At 47.0% G+C, this 21,886-nt stretch overlaps 1 protein-coding gene and 1 long non-coding RNA gene across 6 annotated transcripts in view; one reads left to right on the top strand and one right to left on the bottom strand.

The window, feature by feature from the left end:
* AFG2A (AFG2 AAA ATPase homolog A) overlaps nucleotides 1–21,886 on the top strand; it is a 963,796-nt gene that overhangs the window by 436,669 nt on the left and 505,241 nt on the right. The window lies entirely within an intron of this gene.
* Nucleotides 81–2,375, bottom strand: LOC134966346 (uncharacterized). The gene is made up of 3 exons (XR_010188632.1): nucleotides 2,260–2,375; nucleotides 1,805–1,939; nucleotides 81–259 (listed from the first exon to the last, which is right to left on the bottom strand). It is a non-coding gene; the product is annotated as an uncharacterized LOC134966346 (long non-coding RNA).

Genomic DNA, 21,886 nt, shown 5'->3' on the forward strand with positions numbered 1-21,886 from the left:
CCCTCCCTCCCCCGCAGCCTAACCCCCCCCCCCCCCCCCTTCCCTCCTGTGCCTGATGCCTAAACCTAACCCCCCCTTGCCCAGCCCTAAACCTATGATCGTGGGGATACGGGCGTCGGTATCCTTGCCCATTCGGAGTTCCAACGTCGGGATTCTGAAGAGTGTCGGGATCCCAGTGTCAGTATTCTGACTGCCATAAACCCGACAGCCGGCATCTTTACCGCATCTCCTAATAGGGCAGCTATTCATTGATCACCCACTACATGTAGACAAAGAGGAAGAGATGAAAAATCATTGTTAGTGGATGAACAAGCAGAGAGACAAACTGCAAACAGTGGTGTGATTGTGTAGAGGGAAAAATCTCTCTATGTAAATATGTTACTCTAACTACTGAGGACATGGAAAATACCTAAAATAAGGATAGTTAACCCAAAGGGCCTATTGTTTTTATACAATACACACATTGGGGGGATAAGTTCTCTCTTATAGTAATTAGTGGGTACCATCAGAAATTAAATTTGACCAGTAAATAGAAAAAGCTATAAATTGCTAACATTTAGGGGTCAATCCAATTAGGTACGAGTTACCATTGCTGCGACGTTTCAACAGCATCCAAACTCACACCCTTCGTGGCCAGATTCAGCCTATGGGGTTACCGGAAAGTGCGGCTGTTGTAAGACAATCTCGCACCTAATTAAACTGATCCCTTAGTTGTTAAATGTGATAAAATAGTAAAATATAATGGTGTAATTGTGGGCCTGATTCAGTTGTGGTTGTTGAAGCGATCGCTGCTGCAATCTTGCCGTTCACAATTGCATCGTGAGTCTGAGCAGTCGTAGGCTGAGCAAGTCTCCTAGACACAAGGGGCTCTCCAGCAGCAACACAGGTTGCAATGGGTAATATATACACGCACATGGAACGGCGTTTGAACGGACCTGACATGCCTGTATACAGTTAGCCACCCCCGTTACCACCTCAAACGCTGACTACCTTTGTGATGGGATCCTCTATGTGAGCTTGATTTCATTTTGTGCGCAGTGCAGCTTACATGCATGCCCAGTGAAAAAGCATTGAGCCACTTGGTGCAACAGCAGCTCTGCGTCCGCATCTGAATCAGGCTCCCTGAGCGGTAAGGAGAAGGACTCTAGGAAAAGGACTATGTCACCTTTATTATATGTAAAGATAGGGAAACAGTCACTTGTTACAGCTCCAATTCACATCTATACCATTCTGTACCATTTCATCATTTGGTTATTCTATGGGGGAGATGTATTAAGCCCTGCAGAGTGATAAAGTGGAGAGAGGTAAAGTACCAGCCAATCAGCTCCTAACTGCCATGTTACAGGCTGTGTTTAAAAATGACAACTAGGAGCTGATTGGTTGTTAGTTTATCTCTCTCCACTTTATCACTCTCACAGGCTTTGTACACCTGCCCCCAGTTCATTGATATACTGTAAATGTCAGCCATTTCACTATCTTCCCCGATCTGTATTGTTCTTCCCCTGATCTGTATGTTCTGTGTCATGCTCTCCCCACCCTTCCTGTTTTTCTGTATTACAGTATGTTCTACATCTCGCAACCCCCAAAAGTGCATGTCCTTCCTCTATATGTCCTATAGAGTACGCCACAATTTCTATGTTTTTGTATTGTGCCCCCACACCATCTGTATGTGCTATACCAAGTTTCCCCCTTCTGAATGTTTTGTATTGTCCGCTCTCCCCCACCATAGACCCTATGTTTTGTACTGTGCTCTCAATACCCCCCACACACACACACACACAATTACACAAGTATAGTAACTTACCTCCTGCATTCTATTCTCCAGTCACTAATTCCTCTGCGACCCCTCCCGTCGTCTTCAACTGACACTTTGCAGATCTCTTTGCCGGTCACCCGACACTCTGCAAATCTCTTTGCCAGAACTTTGCCAAATGATGATCTAAATAACCAGAATTTCCTGGTCAGACACACTATGTGTATAATTATACTACGACATTTTGTTACGTACTTTAATTTTTATTCATTTGCAATTTATCTATTTTACTGACGTTTTATCCAAAACCCAAGATCCTTTCTCATAGAGACCCAAGTTATCTGCTCCAGGTTTTATCTTCCCTAGTGCTAGGACCATGTTAGTATCATACACTGGGCCTAATTCAGCCCTTGATCGCAGCAGCAAATTTGTTCTCTTATGGACAAAACCATGTGCACTGCAGGTGGGGCAGATGTAACATGTGCAGAGAGAGTATGGTAACTTACCTCCTGCATGTTATACTCCAGTCGTTGTTACCTCTGCGGCCCTCCCGTCGTCTTCAACTGACATTTTGCAGATCTCTTTGCCGGTCACCCGACACTCTGCAAATCTCTTTGCCAGGTGATCTAAAAAACACAAAATACTATTATTAAGCATAGTACTAGTTTAAGTACAATAAAATGTCCATGAGTCAATTAGTTTCCCAATTTTCCTTTAACCAAACAAGATACTTTCAAAGTTATCAATATCCTATTTATCTATTTTATTAACTTTTTCATCCCAAAGCCACGATCCTGCCTCATAGAGACCCAGGTTATCTGCATCCCCTGTATGTGTGCTTATCCTCCATACTGCCCTCTTTATTCCTGTAACGCTACATTTTTATTCCTGAATATGTAATTCCTTCCTGTGCGTCTCCTATTTATGTGTCCTTGTACCTGTATTCCCTGTTCTGTCTATCTCGTCTTGCCTTTCAGCTGACTATACTGCACTCTGTCTTCCTTACCCCCCTCCGTCATACCCTGCTATGTAGTACTCACCTCCTCCTACCTGTCTTCCTGCATGGAAACTGGAAACGTCAGCAGCTGTAGATGGAATGTTACAGGAAGAAGCATTGTGATGTCACTGGCTAGTGATGTCATAGGCTAGTTGTGATGTCACAGTATCCAGCAGCAAAGCTACAATGTTACAGCTATCTTACATATACATTTTCTACATCAATTACAACTGGATATACATGAGTTTCTAGTTTTTAAAAAAATGAGACTAGTGTAGAAAATGAAGTATAAGGCAATGTTGTACAGAGTGCATTTAATATATAGGTAAAGGGAAAACATAAGTGACAGGAATTTCTAGACTAAATCACCGCTTATATTTTATAAGGAAATAAAGCTCTTTATCTAAGAGGCTGAATTAATAATTTTCCGTTATATATATGTGTGTGTGTGTGTGTGTGTGTGTGTGTGTGTGTGTGTGTGTGTGTGTGTGTGTGTGTGTGTGTGTGTGTGTGTGTGTGTGTGTGTGTGTGTGTGTGTGTGTGTGTGTGTGTGTATATATATATTATATATGTACAGAGAGAGATAGCTATACTAACTATACTATCCCATTAAACCAGGAAACTCATGAATTATACAGTTTCTGTGGCTGGCTGACCTCAAGTCTGCATTTCACCTGGTTTAAGCAGCCACATTACCTGTGTTACCCACGAGTGTATAAAGAGGAGAAGAAATAAGAGTTGTTTTTTTTGCTGGTGCTCTAGAAATGTAGCTTATATAAAACTATAAGGCGAGCCCGCGAGGTGACATTCACAGGGAATAGGTAATGACATCCACTCGACTTGTTCATACCCGCTGGACGTGTTGAAAAGAGGTTGAGTGGACAGTGAGCATGGCTGTGCCCTGTGGTACCACGTGGCACCATTGTACCGACAGCCGGAATGCTGAGAACGGAACCTGGAGGGTACATAACTTTTTTGTTTTCATTTCATCTCATGACACTTCACCCAAAGCTACTCTTCTGGTTATCCTATCAACTAGGACAACAATGAAGGTGACTCCATAACATTTCTTGTATTGTTTTTCCATGTCACAGAAACATTGCATGTGTGTTACAAGTGACCATCCTAATCATCTCTCCTTCACTTCACAGTAATGTCATTGTTAGTGATACATTATTTGGATCAAGCATCAAAAGGAAACTTAGGTATAAGAGTCTGGCCGGCATATCACTTATTGCATGACAACCTTGTGCCTGCGCTGTACTGTATGTAGACGGAGCATATGGTTTTGCTAATGACTTACATAGACTCCATAAAAGAGCATGCCGACATAGCATATTGTAGAATGTTAACATGTATGATCTTAAACTCCATCTATAAATGTTCTGTTGCGAGACTTCTAATATGCTCAGAATATTGCTACTGTGACAGATGATTTAGTATATACTAGCTGGAGTACCCGGCGTTGCCCCGGATTTTAAGAATGTCTGTTTACAAAAATAAATGTAAATATTAAACACACAGTATAAATAACATTGTAGATAGCTGAATACCCATGCTTTGGTACGGGATGAGGATGGTAAATTAGAATGATAGTTTGTTAATTTACGTTGATTGGAGATCTAGTATATAAGCATATCTTGCTTCCCTGATGCACTTTGCGTAGTGTCCGCACCCCTTTTTAGTCCCCCAAGGGACCCTGCTCTTCCCACTATACAACTCTGTCTGTGGCTTCCTGCTGCCTCCATTCCCCTCCTCACATCATGTCACTGGCCCTGTCACATGCAGCCCTGTCATCACTGAGATATCATGCATGTCCTGATATAGTGTGTGCTGCTGGCCCACCCCTGGAATGCTAGTGGTGTGTTACCCTCACAGTGTTTGTTCCCAGAGTGTAAGTCATATGTGTAGCAAGTTTGGTGTAAATTGCTCCAGGCATTCCAGAGTTATGCTGACTGCTGAAAAACTCTGTGCTGCTGCCTCACACCTAGGGGTGTCTTACCCCCACAGTGTTTGTTCCCAGCTTGCAAGTCATATGTGAACCAAGTTTGTTGTAAATTGGTCCAGGCATTCGGGAGTTATGCTGTCTCCTGACATACTCTGTGCTGCTGTCCCACCCCTAGGGGTGTCTAACCCCCACAGTGTTTGTTTCCACAGTGAAAGTCATATGTGTACCAAGTTTGGTGTAAATTGCTGCAGGCATTCCAGAGTTATGCTGTCTGCTGAAATACTCAGTGCTGCTGCCTCACCCCTAGGGGTGTCTTCCTCCCACAGTGTTTGTTCCCAGATTGTAAGGCATATGTGTACCAAGTTTTGAGTACATTGCTCCAGCAATTCCAGAGTTATGTTGTCTCCTGATATACTCTGTGCTGCTGTCTGCCCCTATGGATTTCAAATTGTTTTAGTTGCCTCCGCCGTGTTTTAATACGCTCATATGTAAAATTTCACGATCGTCGCTTGTGAACTGTGGATTTGTATAGAAAGACAGAAGGACGGATTTTCGCTTTTATATAGTAGATACACTTAGAGTTTACTTTGATATGTGACTGTCATACTTGGCAACATTTTATAACAAGTTCCAGGGATGCTTGGTGGCTGAGCCCAGTGCATGGTGGAATGTCATGTGCGGATCTGTCTAGGAGGACCTTGGTGCACTACAACTCCCATCGTGTCATGTTTACTGGACTTCATTATAATGTGATGATTTGTTTTTAATTCATGTTAATTACTCATGTTCCATACATTTTCATTTATATCACTTAATGTGCACATAACACAGTGTTTATATGGCATAATTCAGACCTGATCGCTCGCTAGCATTTTTTGCAGCGCTGCCATCAGGTCAGAACTGCGCATGCAGGCACGTCGCACAGGTACGAAGCGGTTCGTTGCTCTGCGATGGGTTTTTGCAAAGAATCCATTCGCATGGGCGATCACAAGGAGATTGACAGGAAGAAGGCGTTTGTGGATGTCAACTGACCGTTTTCTGGGAGTGGTTGGAAAAATGCAGGCGTTCCCAAGCGTTTGCAGGGCGGGTGACTGACGTGAATTCCGGTCCCGGGCAGGTTGAAGTGATCGCAGCAGCTGAGTAAGTCCTGGTCTACTCAGAGACTACACAAAATCTTTTTGTACTGCTCGGCTGCACATGTGATCGCACACTTGCACAGCTAAAATACACTCCCCGGTGGGCGGCGACTATGTGAACGCAGGACTGCAAAAAACAGCTAGTGAGTGATCAGGTCTGAATTAGCCCCATAGATCCTCCAGAAACCCCATGGGGCTGTTTTACTGGTCCATGTCAGGTTTGTCCATCCAAGGGGTAAATTTACTAAGATAGGAGTTCTATTTAAGATAGGATGTTGCCTGTAGCAACCAATCAGATTCCAGGTATTATCTTCTAGAAGGTGCTAGATAAATGAGAGGTAGAATCTGATTGGTTGCTATAGGCAACATCCCATCTTAAATAGAACTCCTATCTTAGTAAATTGAACCCCAAGTATGAGGTCAAATTGATTAATAATCCTGGGCCGCAGCTCCAGAGGCGGGATGGGCCTGCGTGTGGCCAGCTGTACAGTGGAGACTTCGGATAACAGCCCATGTCCTTTCATGCTTTACAGTGTTTAGTTGCAAAATTGGTGGTGGTGGTGGGTGTTTGGTAGGCTAAAGTACTGGGGCTCGTTACAAATACAGGTGTCTATTTACTAAACCTTGGAGAGAGATAAAGTGGGCGGAGATAAGTACCAGCCAATCAGCTGCTAACTGTCATATTATAGGCTGGGTTTGAAAAATGACAGGAGCTGATTGGCTGGTACTTTATCTCCATCCACTTTATCTCTCTCCAAGGCTTAGTACATAGACCCCATTGTATGCAGTGGATGTGGGGGTAATGAAATGGTTAAAAAATAGATACTACTCTCCTTACGTCCTAGAGGATGCTGGGGACACTTCAAGAACCATGGGGTATAGACGGGATCCGCAAGAGACATGGGCACTTTAAGACTTTAAAAGGGGTGTGAACTGTCTCCTCCCTCTATGCCCCTCCTCCAGACTCCTTTTTAGAATCTGTGCCCAGTGAGACTGGATGCACACTGAAGAGCTCTCCTGAGTTTCTCTGAAAAAAGACTTTTGTTAGGTTTAATATTTTCAGGGAGACCTGCTGGCAACAGGCTCCCTGCATCGTGGGACTGAGGGGAGAGAAGCAGACCTACTTCTGTGAGTTTCAGGGCTCTGCTTCTTAGGCTACAGGACACCATTAGCTCCTGAGGGTCTGAACGCTAGGTATGCCTAGATGCTCGTTCCCGGAGCCGCGCCGTCACCACCCCTTACAGAGCCAGAAGTCAGAAGACAGGTGAGTAGAAGAAGATCAGAAGACTTCAGTGACGGCTTTGAGGTAACGCACAGCGTTCTCGCTGCGTGCCATGCTCCCACACACACACAGCGGCACTACAGGGTGCAGGGCGCGGGTGGTGGGGGGGGGGGGGGGTGGCGCCCTGGGCAGCATAAAATCCTCATTTTGAGACTGGCTATGTGGTATTTAAGTGCCTAGGCACTAAATCCGAACCCCCGCCAGTATAAATAATTAAAAAAATAGCGGGGCCGATGCACGCTATTAAGGGGGCGTGGCTTAGCCCTCACAGCTCTCATCAGCGCCATTTTCTCTTCACAGAGCTGCAGAGACGCTAGTCCTTCCTCAACACTGCTGTATCAAGTAACAGGGTGCAAAACGGGGGGGCACAGTTTTGTTGCTGGATTACTCATACAAAAAGGCTAACAGGTCTGAGTCATTATATAAAAAGTTTCAGAACCGGGATAGGCGCTGGGTCGTGAGCTGGCACACTCCCTCTGTGTTTCTCTGACAGCTTTTACTGTGGGTCTGTCCCCTATATGCCCAGTGTGTTTGTGGTGTCGGTACACGTGTGTCGGCATGCCTGAGGCTGAGTGCTCTTCCCAGGAGGAGACTGGATTAGGGAATGAAACGACTGTGGGAGTGACCCTGTCGGCACCGCCGACGCCTGATTGGGTAAATGTTTTGAGTGCTTTGAATGCGAATGTGGCTCTATTAAATAAGAGGTTGGATAAGTCTGAGTCTCAGACCCAGGCATGGAAAAAATCCGTGGAGGATGTGTTGTCACAAGTTCAGACCCCCTCGGGGTCACAAAAGCGTTCATTTACCCAGATAGCAGATACAGATACCGACACGGACTCTGACTCCAGTGTCGACTATAGTGATGCCAGATTAAATCCAAAACTAGCTAAAAGCATTCAGTACATGATTGTGGCGATAAAAGACGTGTTACATATCACGGAGGACCCTGCTGTTCCTGATACAAGGGTCTGTATGTTTAAAGGAAAGAAACCTGAGGTAACGTTTCCTCCCTCTCATGAACTGAACGCTCTTTTTGAAAAGGTTTGGAAAAATCCTGACAAGAAGTTTCAGATTCCCAAGAAAATTCCGGTGGCATATCCGTTCCCCTCTGGGGATAGGGAAAAGTGGGAGTCACCCCCCACGGTGGACAAAGCTCTGTCACGGCTGTCCAAAAAGGTGGCGCTTCCGTTTCCTGACACGGCAGCCCTAAAGGAACCTGCGGATCGTAAGCAGGAAAATCCATTGAAATCCATTTATGTCACTACGGGTACGCTACTCAGACCTGCCGTTGCTTCGGCGTGGGTGAGTAGCGCTATTGAAAAGTGGGCAGATAACTTGTCATCTGAGTTAGATACCCTGGATAGGGATAACATTCTTTTGACTCTGGGTCATATCAGGGATGCTGCAGCCTACCTTAAGGAAGCTGTGAGGGACATTGGCCTTTTGGGATCAAGAGCCAATGCTGTGGCAGTCTCAGCTAGGAGAGCATTGTGGATTCATCAATGGAATGCTGATGCTGACTCTAAGAAGGCTATGGAGTCTCTGCCGTATAAAGGTGGTGACAGCCTCGCTGACCTGGTATCTACAGCTACCGTGGGTAAGTCATCCTTTTTACCTTATGTTCCTGCACAACAAAAGAAAACGCACCGCTATCAGATGCAGTCCTTTCGGCCCAATAAATACAAAAGAGGACAAGGGTCTTCCTTCCTTGCTTCTAGACGAAGAGGAAAGGGAAAAAGGTCACCGTCTGTGGCAGGTTCCCAAGAGCAGAAGTCCTCTCTGGCTTCTACCAAATCAACCGCATGACGCTGGGACTCCTCTGCGGGAGTCCGCACCAGTGAGGGCACGTCTCCGACTCTTCAGTCATTTCTGGGTTCGTTCGGCCCTAGACCCATGGGTATTAGAAATAGTGTCCCAAGGGTACAAGCTGGAATTTCAAGACGTGCCCCCTCGACGATTTTTCAAATCAGCCTTACCAGTTTCTCTTCCGGACAGGGAGGTGGTATGCGGTGCTATACTAAAGCCATGTCAAAATCAAGTCATTGTCACGGTGCCCCCGTCACAACAGGGAGAAAGCTTTTATTTGAGCCTGTTCGTGGTCCCGAAGCCGGACGGCTCGGTCAGACCTATTCTGAACTTAAAATCCCTCAATTTCTATCTAAAAAATAATAATAATTCAAATTCAAGATGGAGTCTCTCCGAGCAGTGATCTCCAGTCTGCAGGAATGAGATTTTATGGTGTCGGTCGACATAAAGGATTCCTACTTACACGTCCCCATATATCCTTCACATCAGGCTTCCCTGAGGTTTGCCGTTCAGGATTGTCATTACCAATTTCAGACGTTGCCGTTTGGTCTGTCCACGGCTCTGAGGGTTTTCACCAAAGTTATGGCGGAAATGATGGTTTTCCTGCGCAAGCAAGGAGTCACAATTATCCCGTACTTGGACGATCTCCTGATAAAAGCGAGGTCCAAGGAACAATTACTGCAGAGCATGACGCTCTCCCTGACAATTCTGCAACAACATGGGGGGTAATTCCAAGTTGATCGCAGCAGGAAATTTTTTAGCAGTTGGGCAAAACCATGTGCACTGCAGGTGTGGCAGATATAACATTTGCAGAGAGAGTTAGATTTGGGTGGGTTATTTTATTTCTGTGCAGGGTAAATACTGGCTGCTTTATTTTTACACTGCACATTAGATTGCAGATTGAACACACCACACCCAAATCTAACTCTCTCTGCACATGTTATATCTGCCTCCCCTGCAGTGCACATGGTTTTGACCAGTTGCTAACAGAATTCCTGCTGCGATCAACTTGGAATTACCCCCATGGTTGGCACCTAAACGTGCCAAAATCACAGTTGGTTCCGACGACAAGGCTGTCGTTCTTGGGTATGATTCTGGACACGGAATTGCAGAGAGTTTTTCTCCCAGTGGAAAAGGCTCTGGAAATTCAGAACCTGGTCAAACAGATTCTGAAGCCAGCAAGAGTGTCGATTCATCAATGCACTCGGTTGCTAGGGAAGATGGTGGCGGCCTACGAGGCCATTCAGTTTGGCAGATTCCATGCCAGAGTGTTTCAGTGGGACCTGTTGGACAAATGGTCCGGATCCCATCTGCACATGCACCGACTGTCTTCCAAAACCAGAATCTCACTCCTGTGGTGGCTGCACAGCTCTCACCTCCTAGAGGGACGCAGGTTCGGGATTCAGGACTGGATCCTGGTGACCACGGATGCGAGTCTTCGAGGCTGGGGTGCAGTCACACAGGGGGAAAATTTCCAGGGAAAATGGTCAAGCCAGGAAGCTTGTCTACACATAAAAATTCTGGGGTTAAGGGCCATTTACAACGGCCTTCTTCAAGCGGAACATCTTCTTCGCGATCTGCCCGTCTTGATTCAGTAGGACAACAAAACAGCAGTGGCGTACGTAAACCGCCAGGGCGGAACGAAGAGCAGAGCGGCAATGGCAGAAGCCACAAAAGTTTTCTGTTGGGCGGAAAGGCATGTAAGCGCTCTGTCAGCGGTCTTCATTCCGGGTGTAGACAACTGGGAAGCAGACTTCCTCAGCAGACACAATCTCCATCCAGGAGAGTGGGGTCTTCATCAAGAGGTCTTTGCAGAAGTGACAAGTCGTTGGGGAGTTCCTCAAATAGACATGATGGCGTCTCGCCTCAACAAGAAACTTCCGAGATATTGTTCCAGGTCGAGGGACCCTCAAGCAATAGCAGTGGACGCCCTAGTGACACCGTGGGTGTTTCAGTCGGTATATGTGTTCCCTCCGATTCCACTCATTCCAAAAGTGATAAAGATCATAAGAAGAACAAGGGTTCATGCAATCCTCATTGTTCCAGACTGGCCAAGAAGGGCCTGGTATCCAGATCTTCAGGAATTGCTCATAGGAGATCCCTGGCCTCTTCCTCTACGAGAGGATCTGTTACAGCAGGGGCCGTGTGTGTACCAAGACATACCGCGGCTTCGTTTAACGGGTTGGTGGTTGAGTGCAGGATCCTAGCCCGAAAGGGTATTCCCGGTGAAGTAATTCCCACACTGCTTCAGGCTAGAAAAGAGGTAACGGCGAAACATTATCACCGTATTTGGAGAAAATATGTGTCTTGGTGTGAATCCAAGGAGGCGCCTACGGAAGAATTTCAGCTGGGCCGTTTTCTCCATTTTCTGTAAGCAGGGGTGGATGCGGGCCTAAAGTTAGGCTCAATTAAAGTACAAATTTCGGCCTTGTCAATTTTCTTTTAAAAATAATTGGCTTTCCTTTCCGGAAGTTCAGACTTTCGTGAAAGGGAGGTTGGATGTGCAGCACGCACATCCAACCTCCCTTTGTGCCCTCGGTGGCACCATGGGATCTTTACGTGATGTTGCAGTTCCTGCAATCTCATTGCTTTGAACCTTTACGTAAGGTAGAGTTGAAATTCGTCACTTGGAAAGTGATCATGCTGTTGGCCTTGGCAAGGTGGGTGTCTGAATTGGCGGCTTTGTCTCACAAGAGCCCCTATTTGATCTTCCATGAAGATAGAGCGGAGTTGAGAACTCATCAGTAATTTCTGCCTAAAGTGGTGTCATCGTTTCACATGAACCAACCTATTGTGGTGCCAGTGGCTACTGACGCCTTTGAGGAATCGAAGTCTCTAGATGTGGTCAGAGCTTTGAAAATTTATGTAGCCAGAACGGCTCAGATTAGGAAAACGGAGGCTCCGTTTGTCCTGTATGATCCCAACAAGATTGGGGCTCCTGCTTCCAAGCAGACTATTGCACGCTGGATCTGTAATACGATTCGGCAAGCTCATTCTGCTGCTGGATTGCTGTTATCGAAATCGGTGAAGGCCCATTCTACCAGAAAGGTGGGCTCATCCTGGGTGGCTGCCCGGGGTGTCTCGGCATTACAGCTTTGCCGAGCAGCTACTTGGTCAGTTTCAAACACTTTTGCAAAGTTTTACAAGTTTGATACCCTGGCTAAGGAAGACCTCTTGTTTGGTCAATCGGTGCTGCAGAGTCATCCGCACTCTCCCGCCCGTTCTTGAGCTTTGGTATAAACCCCATGGTTCTTGAAGTGTCCCCAGCATCCTCTAGGATGTAAGGAGAAAATAGGATTTTAATACCTACCGGTAAATCCTTTTCTCTTAGTCCGTAGAGGATGCTGGGCGCCCGTCCCAGTGCATACTGTATCTGCAGTCATTGGTTATGGTTACACACGTGTTGTGTTGCTGTTATAGTCAGTCTGTTGCTTTCATTATTCATGCCGTTGCATGCGTTGGGTTGAATGCCATGTTGTACGGCATGTTTGAGGTGTGAGCTGGTATGTATCTCGCCTTAGTTTAAATCAAAATAAATAATTTTTCCTCGAAATGTCCATCTCCCTTGGGCACAGTTCCTATAACTGGAGTCTGGAGGAGGGGCATAGAGGGAGGAGCCAGTTCACACCCCTTTTAACGTCTTAAAGTGCCCATGTCTCCTGCGGATCCCGTCTATACCCCATGGTTCTTGAAGTGTCCCCAGCATCCTCTACGTACTAAGAGAAAAGGATTTACCGGTAGGTATTAAAATCCTATTTTTTGCTGGTGAGCTACAGGGCCCAGATATCACACACTTACCAAGTTCTTGGCTGCCAGTTGGTAGGGGTATGGTGCAACCATGTGCGTAGTGCAGGGACATGATAGCAGAATCGCATCATCAAGGCACAGTATATAAAGCCACGATTACATCATTGTAAAGCAGGGGAAGAGGCCATGATGATGGGATTCAGCAGGAATAGCGTCATCAGCTCGCCTGGACTGGTCACTTCACACGGTAAGTGGGCATCAGCGTGTGGAACTGAGGCGTTACTGAAGATATGCCTACACCTGTCACGCTCGGCGTAAGTGGGGGTTCCGACAACTGAGTTTTGGCTGAAGGAACAGCTACCTGTGAGGAGTGTAAACGAGGTGGCTGAATGTAAGTCCTCCTCATGGGGTGGAAGCCAAACTAAGTGTTAACGTAGGCCTGAGGGCGTAAAGAAAAGGAGGACTTCGTAGGAAGATAACTGTAGTTTTAATGAATAATCAAACTGTACACAAATATTGGAGAAATAGAAGAAACTGAGAGAATTAGAGTCTATGGTTAAATGACTTGAAGAGTGAAGCTGAAGAACTCCGGTAAAGAGGAACTGAAGACTGTTTTATGATTAAAGACGAGGGTGGAGAACGTGGACTTTGAATAAATGAAGACTGTGGTTTGTGATTGAAAGACGAGGCTGAAGAACTTGGACTTTGAATTAACGAAGACTGGTTTGGGATTGAAAGACGAGGCTGAAGAACTTGGACTTTGTATAAATGAAGACTGCTGCAGGAACCGCCGTTAGCACCTGGAGATCCTCTACGACCTGGAACTCAGTGAGCGCTTCCACGAGTGGTAACAGACTTAGACAGCAGGACTGCAGCAGCGTTTAGGCAACCGATGGATGAGAGCAACCAGGACCAGGGAATCAGAAATAACCTGGGAGCACAGAGCTGGAGAACCTTTCACAAGGAGGTAACTTGAAGCACTGGCACTTTCCCTCTGAGCCAGCCCCCTTTTGTAAGGGGAGAACACACAGGATTGGCTGAACACAGATTGGGAACTTTATTGATAATACTCTGGTCTCCAACATGGCTGCTCCCAGCATAGGAGACATACTTAGCTGTTAGCACACAGCTTTAGCCAGCTTCTGTCTCTGACACACTATACTGTGTCACCACCAGAAGACCTTACAGCAGCGATCCCCGCCGCAGCCCCCTCTTCTCCAGACCCCCGGCCCTTGGCAGCCGCACATCCGCCCAGGAGGACCTGCCTCCAGCAGCTCCCTGCGGCCGCAGCCGTGCCAACCAACGAGACGGTAACCTGCGGGAGCACCCGCCGCAGGTAAGGCTCCGGAGCCTGACAACACCTTGGTGCCTGCTATCCTGGAGTCTCCAAGACATTGCGGGAGAATAGGCAAGTACCATATGCTCTATCATGCATTGGGTTCATGTAACCGGTGGTTGGGATCCCAGTGGTCAGCATCCTGATGCCGGGATCCTGGCTGCCAGATTGCCGATGGGGGTACGAGTGCAACAGAGCCCCATGCGGAGCTCGTCAAGGCTTAGCTACCATAGGTGCAGGGAGTGCAGCTGCTATGGGGCCCAGAGCTGAGAGGGGCCACCTTCCCTGTCACAGTTACATGTGTTATATACAGGGTGTAGCTACCGTAGGTGCAGGCAGTGCAGCTGCTATGCAGAGCTGAGAGGGGCAACCTTCCCTGTCACAATTACATGTGTTATATGCAGGGTGTAGTTACCATAGGTGCAGGGAGTGCAGATGCTATGGGACCCAGAGCTGAGAGAGGCCACCTTCCCTGTCACAATTACATGTGTTATATGCATGGTGTAGCTACCATAGGTGCAGCTGCTTTAGGACCCGATGGGGGTACGAGTGCAACAGAGCCCCATGCGGGGCTCGTCAAGGCTTAGCTACCATAGGTACAGGGAGTGCAGCTGCTATGGGGCCCAGAGCTGAGAGGGGCCACCTTCCCTGTCAGTTACATGTGTTATATACAAGGGTGTAGCTACCAGAGGTGCAGGGAGTGCAGCTGCCAGAGGCGGATTGGCCCACCAGAACACCATGACAGATTCCGATGGGCAGGTCCCATAACCCCCTCAGCCACGCTGATTCACATTCAGGCTGGGCTGGCTCACACTGCTTCCAGTACTTGTGGTTCTTTTGGAATGCAATCCGGAAGTTAGGCTAGCGGGCACTTGCAGGTGCCGCTAGCTGTGAAAAGTGGTGATGCTATTCTACCAATGGGGGACCTGGAGAAAGTAAACCAGCCCAGCAGCATCCTCTCCCTGACCCCGGCCAAAGGTCTCTTCAACGAGCCCGGCCCAGGAGCAGCAGCAAAGCGATGGTCGGAGCCGGGTTCACTACACCCGCTGCCACCCCAGCTCCCGCACGCTCACTGAACTTGCCAGAGCGGCGACTGAGCACTGAAGGGGACATGGCAGAGAGGTTATTTTTAATTACATTATTTGTATTATCATGTTAGTGTAAGGGTTACGGCGTCCTCGGTCACAGTGTATGGTTTGGGGACTGGACAGGAGCAGGATCTACTTTGTTCTCAGGATGCCAGCTCAGGGCCGTTTCTTGGTGCGGGCGTGCTGAGACTGTGGCTCCCTGGTTTCCCCCTCCTCCCTCTCCACGAGTACCCAGCTAGGGGGGCGGAGTTTCGTGGAATGACGCAGTGACGTCATCACGCAAAACTCCAACTTTTTTCCGGCCGTAATGTGTAAAATGGGGACTCTTGCCGGCCGTAATGTGTAAAATGGGGACTCTTGCCGGCCGTAATGTGTAAAGTGTGGACTCTGCCTACCGTAATGTGGGGATTTAATATATCAAGGGCATTGCGGTGTGTGGCATAATATGGTGCAGGGGGCATTACTGTGTGGGGCTTAATATGGTAGAATTTTTTTCCTTATGGTGGGTGTGATCTGTTGGTGCAGGAACAAATACTGGGGTGTGAGGTAGTCTTTTCAGACGAGGCCACGCCCATTAAAATGAGGCCACGCCCATTAATATGAGGCCACACCCCCTTGCCGGGAGCGCGCCCAATGGTTTTTTTTTTAATCGGGGGGGGGGGGGTGTTATGGAATGGGGGGGGCGCATTTTTACATCTCGCACCGGGAGCCAAATTGGCTAGAAACAGCCCTGTGCCAGCTGACCAAGCAGCACTCACAGCCAATTGGGACAATCTCTAATGCAACGTCCTTCAGCCCTATAGCTGCCCAATGTCTGTCCATGATGATGGGCCTATTTATGCAGTGTCTACGTACATAATGCTGTGGCTACATATGTAATGCGGTGGCTATGTATGTAATGTGGTGCTAGTCTTATTATGCGGTGCTATACGTGTAGTGCGCTGTTATACTTGTAATGTGCTATTCTTGTTATGTGGTGCTCTTTGTGTAATGCAGTGCTATACGTGTAATACAGTGCTATTTGTATAATGTGGTGCTATACATGTAATAATGTGGTGGCTATGTATGTAATATGGTGGCTATGTATGTAATCAGGGGCAGATTGGCCACTGGGACAGATTCTGCTGCGCTGGTCCCCTGTGTCTGTGTTTCACTACTTGTGTGTGCTCCCTCCCTGTACTGTGCTGTATGTAGTGTGTACTCTCCCTCCTTGTACTGTGCTGTATGTAGTGTGTACTCTCCCTCCTTGTACTGTGCTGTATGTAGTGTGTGCTCCCTCCCTGTACTGTGCTGTATGTAGTGTGTGCTCCCCTCCCTGTACTGTGCTGTATGTAGTGTGTGCTCCCTCCCTGTACTGTGCTGTATGTAGTGTGTGCTCCCTCCCTGTACTGTGCTGTATGTAGTGTGTGCTCCCTCCCTGTACTGTGCTGTATGTAGTGTGTGCTACCTCCCTCCCTGTACTGTATGTAGTGTGTGCTACCTCCCTCCCTGTACTGTATGTAGTGTGTGCTCCCCTCCCTGCACTGTGCAGTATGTAGTGTGTGCTCCCTCCCTGTACTGTGCTGTATGTAGTGTGTGCTCCCTCCCTGCACTGTGCTGTATGTAGTGTGTGCTCCCTCCCTGTACTGTCCTATATGTAGTGTGTGCTCCCTCCCTGTACTGTGCTGTATGTAGTGTGTGCTCCCTCCCTGTACTGTGCTGTATGTAGTGTGTGCTCCCCTCCCTGTACTGTGCTGTATGTAGTGTGTGCTCCCTCCCTGCACTGTGCAGTATGTAGTGTGTGCTCCCTCCCTGCACTGTGCTGTATGTAGTGTGTGCTCCCTCCCTGTACTGTCCTATATGTAGTGTGTGCTCCCTCCCTGTACTGTGCTGTATGTAGTGTGTGCTCCCTCCTTGTACTGTGCTGTATGTAGTGTGTGCTCCCTCCCTGTACTGTGCTGTATGTAGTGTGTGCTCCCCTCCCTGTACTGTGCTGTATGTAGTGTGTGCTCCCTCCCTGTACTGTGCTGTATGTAGTGTGTGCTCCCCTCCCTGCACTGTGCTGTATGTAGTGTGTGCTCCCTCCCTGTACTGTCCTATATGTAGTGTGTGCTCCCTCCCTGTACTGTGCTGTATGTAGTGTGTGCTCCCTCCTTGTACTGTGCTGTATGTAGTGTGTGCTCCCTCCCTGTACTGTGCTGTATGTAGTGTGTGCTTCCTCCCTGTACTTTGAAACATATAAGGTTAAAAAAAGGGGTTTGTAGAATGAAAAATCAATAAAATCAGAAGTAGATTAAAGGTATGACAGCGGTGTCAGTAGACACTGAAAGTGGGCATATCAGTCCTTGTATATTCAGACGTACAGATGTGCATCAGGGATGGGTATTTTAGCAGCATATGCATAAAGGGGTTCATTCTGAGTTGATCGCTCACTGCCGATTTTCGCAGCGCTGCGATCAGGTAAAAAAATGGTAAAACTGCGCATGCGCGTCGTACGGGTACAAAGAGCATTGTTGTTTTGCAATGCTTTTAGCGACTAATCCATTTGCACAGCCGATCGCAACGAGATTGACAGGAAGAGGGCGTTTGTGGGTGGCAACTGACCGTTTTCTGGGAGTGTTTGGGAAAACGCAGTCGTGATAAGGCGTTTGCAGGGTGTGTATCTGACGTTAATTCCGGGACCTCCGTCGCTAGAATCATCGCACAGGATAAGTAACTACAGGGCTGGTCTTGTTTTGCACAAGATGTGTTAGCTAGGCTGCACATGCGATCGCACACTTGCAAAGCGAAAATACACTCCCCCGTGGGTGGCGACAATGCATTTGCATGTCTGCTAAAAGTAGCTAGTGAGCAATTAACTCAGAATGAGGGCTCCAGTCACAGGTAAACAATAGCGTTACGTAAAGCAAAGGAGGCCCCAGCTGTGTCTATCTCAGAATCAGGACCTCTGAGGAGTGACCCCGCCCTCGTGATAGGCCCCTCCCCCTCAACAGACTCTGTCCCCATTAGGGCTGCTTCCATAAATTTCCCGGGCTGGTGTTCGATCCGAATCCGCCCCTGGATATATCTAAAAGATCTTGCAAAAGATCTAGGAGTGGTCACATCCAGGAGCTTGTGGTGTTAACGATAGCTTCAGATCTTCCCTGCATCGTTATAGACACTGAACAATCTGCCCTATTATAAATGATTTGTCATTCCGATCCGTCGGAAACTGCCAAATCGCTCATAATATCGTCTAGGTGTATGGGCACCTTAACTCTCGTTTCTACTTCCTTTATTAAAATTATCCACTGTCTGTGAAAGACTGAGGGGAAGATTTTTTTATATTGTTTTTTTTTTTTTTATTCCCTCACAGTGTGAAGCAGCCTGTAAACTAGTGGTTGTTGTTATGTGGATGCAATTTTTTAACTTAAGGTGTGTACACACAGTGAGATCCTTGCTATGTCCGATTTTGACTATGCGATTTCCCTTGAACTCCCCCAGAGCCCAGATAGCACAGATAGTACAGATTTTGACTATCTGTGCTTGAGATTTTGGGCGGGATGTACTAAAGGGAAAATGCGATAAAACCCCCGTTTTCAGGGTTTTATTGCATTTTCGTATGTACAAACACCCAACCACCGCGTTTTCACCGCACGGGGTATCGATACCCTACAGAAGCCTATGTGCTTCTTATCGCCGGCCACCGCATCCACTGCCCCCCGCCGCAGATGCCGACCGCCCTCCCCCGGCATACCTTTCTCCAGGAAGCCTGGACCCAAAAGGTAATCTCCTCCCCCTAGCACTGCAGCAGCCGGAGGTCCTTCCGGATGCAGGGGGAGGAGGAGGCGCCCGGGACAGCCTACTGCCTGCTTCCCGGCAGGGGAGCAGGTGAAGAGCCCAGGGAGGTGACGGAGACACCGTACACCACCTCACAGGTATCGCGGGGGGGCCTCCATCACCGCATTGCGATATTGATCGCATATGTTAGTATCAACATCGCTGCGATGGGCAGCGATGTATGTTAATACATCCCGCCCTTTGTCTATGTACGATTTTGACTAAGTGCCACTTTTGACTACACTTTGTACTAGATAGTCAAGATTGACTTGCCTGCATAGTCTATCTAGCCTTGCGATACTGACCCCACAGGAGCGCGCATCGGGATCGAATCGTTATTGCAAGCTGCCTAACAACTTGAGATATGCACTAACTTTCCTTAAGATTTTGACTGTATAGTCAAAATCTTACCGATTTATCTCACCGTGTGTACACACCTTTACACTTAGAGCCACCTTCACAAGCAGGGTAATACATTAAAGTCTGGTCATTTAACTTTTAATAAACTCCATACAATTTATGTACCTATTATAACTTTGTAATATCAACTATAAATACATTTTTTTTTTTTTTTAATTAAATAGATTTTATTGCAAAGCTTCATACAAAACCATACAAAATATGGAAAATTATACATAGAAATCCAATAGCAATGTAAAACATGCAATCTGAACATCAACAGAAGCAATGCGGTTTTAGTGTGTATGTAAGAAACACAATAAGTAGCCACATGAAAGAACAACTGAGAAAGGAAATAAAAACAGAGGTAGAAGGAAAGAAAATGAAGAAGATGAGCGAAGGGTATAGAGAAAGAGACGCAAAAGGGAAAAATAAACAAAAAAGAAGAGGCGGGAGAAAGAGTGGACCACAGAGCCGGGACTTACCAGAGTCAAGGTTAGGCTCATCAAAAAAAAAAAAGACAGTTATTGCCACAATAAACCTAGGTCAAACTATACCAATCTTCTCCTATCCCAGGGGATGAGGAAGTAAAGTGAGCAAACCAAGGGGACCAGATTTTCTAAAATTTTTAGCTAGAATCATGTAAGGTGATTTTCTCCATAGAGATAATAAACCATATCTTGGATAACACTATATGCATAGGGGGGTGTAAAGGTGGTTTCCAGTTAAAGGCCAAGACGCCTCTGGCGGCATGTAAAATATGAAGGACCAATTTGTTTGATGGGGAGCTAAGACCTTTTAATGGATACCCCAAGAACGCAGACCATGGGTTAAGGATAATTTGTGAGTGAAGCAACTCTCCTAGTAGAGACTCAATTCTAGTCCAAAAAGGTCTAATCTTAGGGCAGGTCCACCAAATGTGGCAAAACCACTTAACTGACTACCGTATATACTCGAGTATAAGCCGACTTTTTCAGCACTTTTTTTTGTGCTGAAAAAGCCCCCTCGGCTTATACTCGAGTCAGTGCAGGGGACATGGAGGGCAGTACAGTGCAGTGTGAAGGAGGGACACGGAGGGCACAGCGCGCCTCTCCTGTGTCCCTCCTGCGTCTCCGGCGGCAGCAGCGGGTCTATTAAAGGAAGTACCCATTCGTGAGCTCTTATTGGCTCACGAACCGGCACTTCATTTAACAGACCCGCCGGAGACGCAGGAGGGACACAGGAGCTGCGCTCGCTGTGCTCTCAGTGTCACTCCTTCACAAGACAGCGCGGGAGCTGCGGAAGGTAAGTAACTTGCACTGGGGGAGCATATTTGGCACTTGGGGGGGTGCATATCTGGCACTGAGGGGGCATATCTGGCACTATGAGGGCATATCTGGCACTATGAGGGGGCATATCTGGCACTATGAGGAGGCATATCTGGCACTATGAGGGGGCATATCTGGCACTATGAGGGGGCATATCTGGCACTATGAGGAGGCATATCTGGCACTATGAGGGGGCATATCTGGCACTGTGGGGGCATATCTGGCACTGTGGGGGCATATCTGGCACTGTGGGGGCATATCTGGCACTGTGAGGGCATATCTGGCACTGAGGGGGCATATCTGGCAGTGTGAGGGCATATCTGGCAGTGTGAGGGCATATCTGGCACTGTGGGGGCATATCTGGCAGTGTGAGGGCTGTGTACGGTAGAGCTGCATTTCCCACCCTACGCTTATACTTGAGTCAATACGTTTTCCCAGGTTTTTGTGGTAAAATTAGGTGCCTCGGCTTATATTCGGGTTAACTTATACTCGAGTATATACGGTATTTATTTCACCAAAAACCGCTCTGAAAGAAATTGTTGGGTTTTTAGGTAAATTAGGTGGAGAACATGAATTTAACCCTATCCCAAATGATTTTAGTAAAAAAAAAAAAAAAAAAATTATATATATATATATATATATATATATAAAATTATTTTTTTTTTTGAAAAAAAATATTTTTTTCAAACATTGATAAATCGATCGGGAACACCGCGACCATCAGAACACCGGGAACATCGCGACCATCGTGGCTTTCATTTTGAAAGCCGAGACAGCCTCCAGGTATACAGGAGGGGTGACAGCAGCAGCTGAGGTAAGTTTACCTTCCCCGCCGCTGCTAACACTCTCTATCTGACTGGTCGCATCCTGTGCGACCAGGTCAGATAGAGCATTTGCAGGCATAGACGCATCTGATGCGACTATGCCAGGCAAGTGGTTAATCTGCATTCACACCAGCAAAGCGATGAGGTGGTCGGGTAATTTTTAGAAAGCCTAGAGGGGACTAAGTACTATCTTGTATATATTTTATATGAATTTTCTTTAATAAGAACAGATATGGATGAGTGAGCTACATTATTTCCAATGATCTGCCAAGCTTTGTCGTCGGGCGGAGGTCCGAGATCTTTCTCCCAGTGACTATCATGACGAAGAATGGGGTCTGGGCCTGCTAAGCAGAGCATTGAATATAAGATAGAGATAATGCGTTTGCGGAGAGGAGAATGATAGCAAATCCTCTTGAAAGGTGTCAAGTTTCTAAAGACCACTGCTCTAAGTAGAGAAGCTAAAAA

Source organism: Pseudophryne corroboree, chromosome 1 (assembly GCF_028390025.1).
Source record: "Pseudophryne corroboree isolate aPseCor3 chromosome 1, aPseCor3.hap2, whole genome shotgun sequence".
NCBI classification, from domain to species: domain Eukaryota; kingdom Metazoa; phylum Chordata; class Amphibia; order Anura; family Myobatrachidae; genus Pseudophryne; species Pseudophryne corroboree.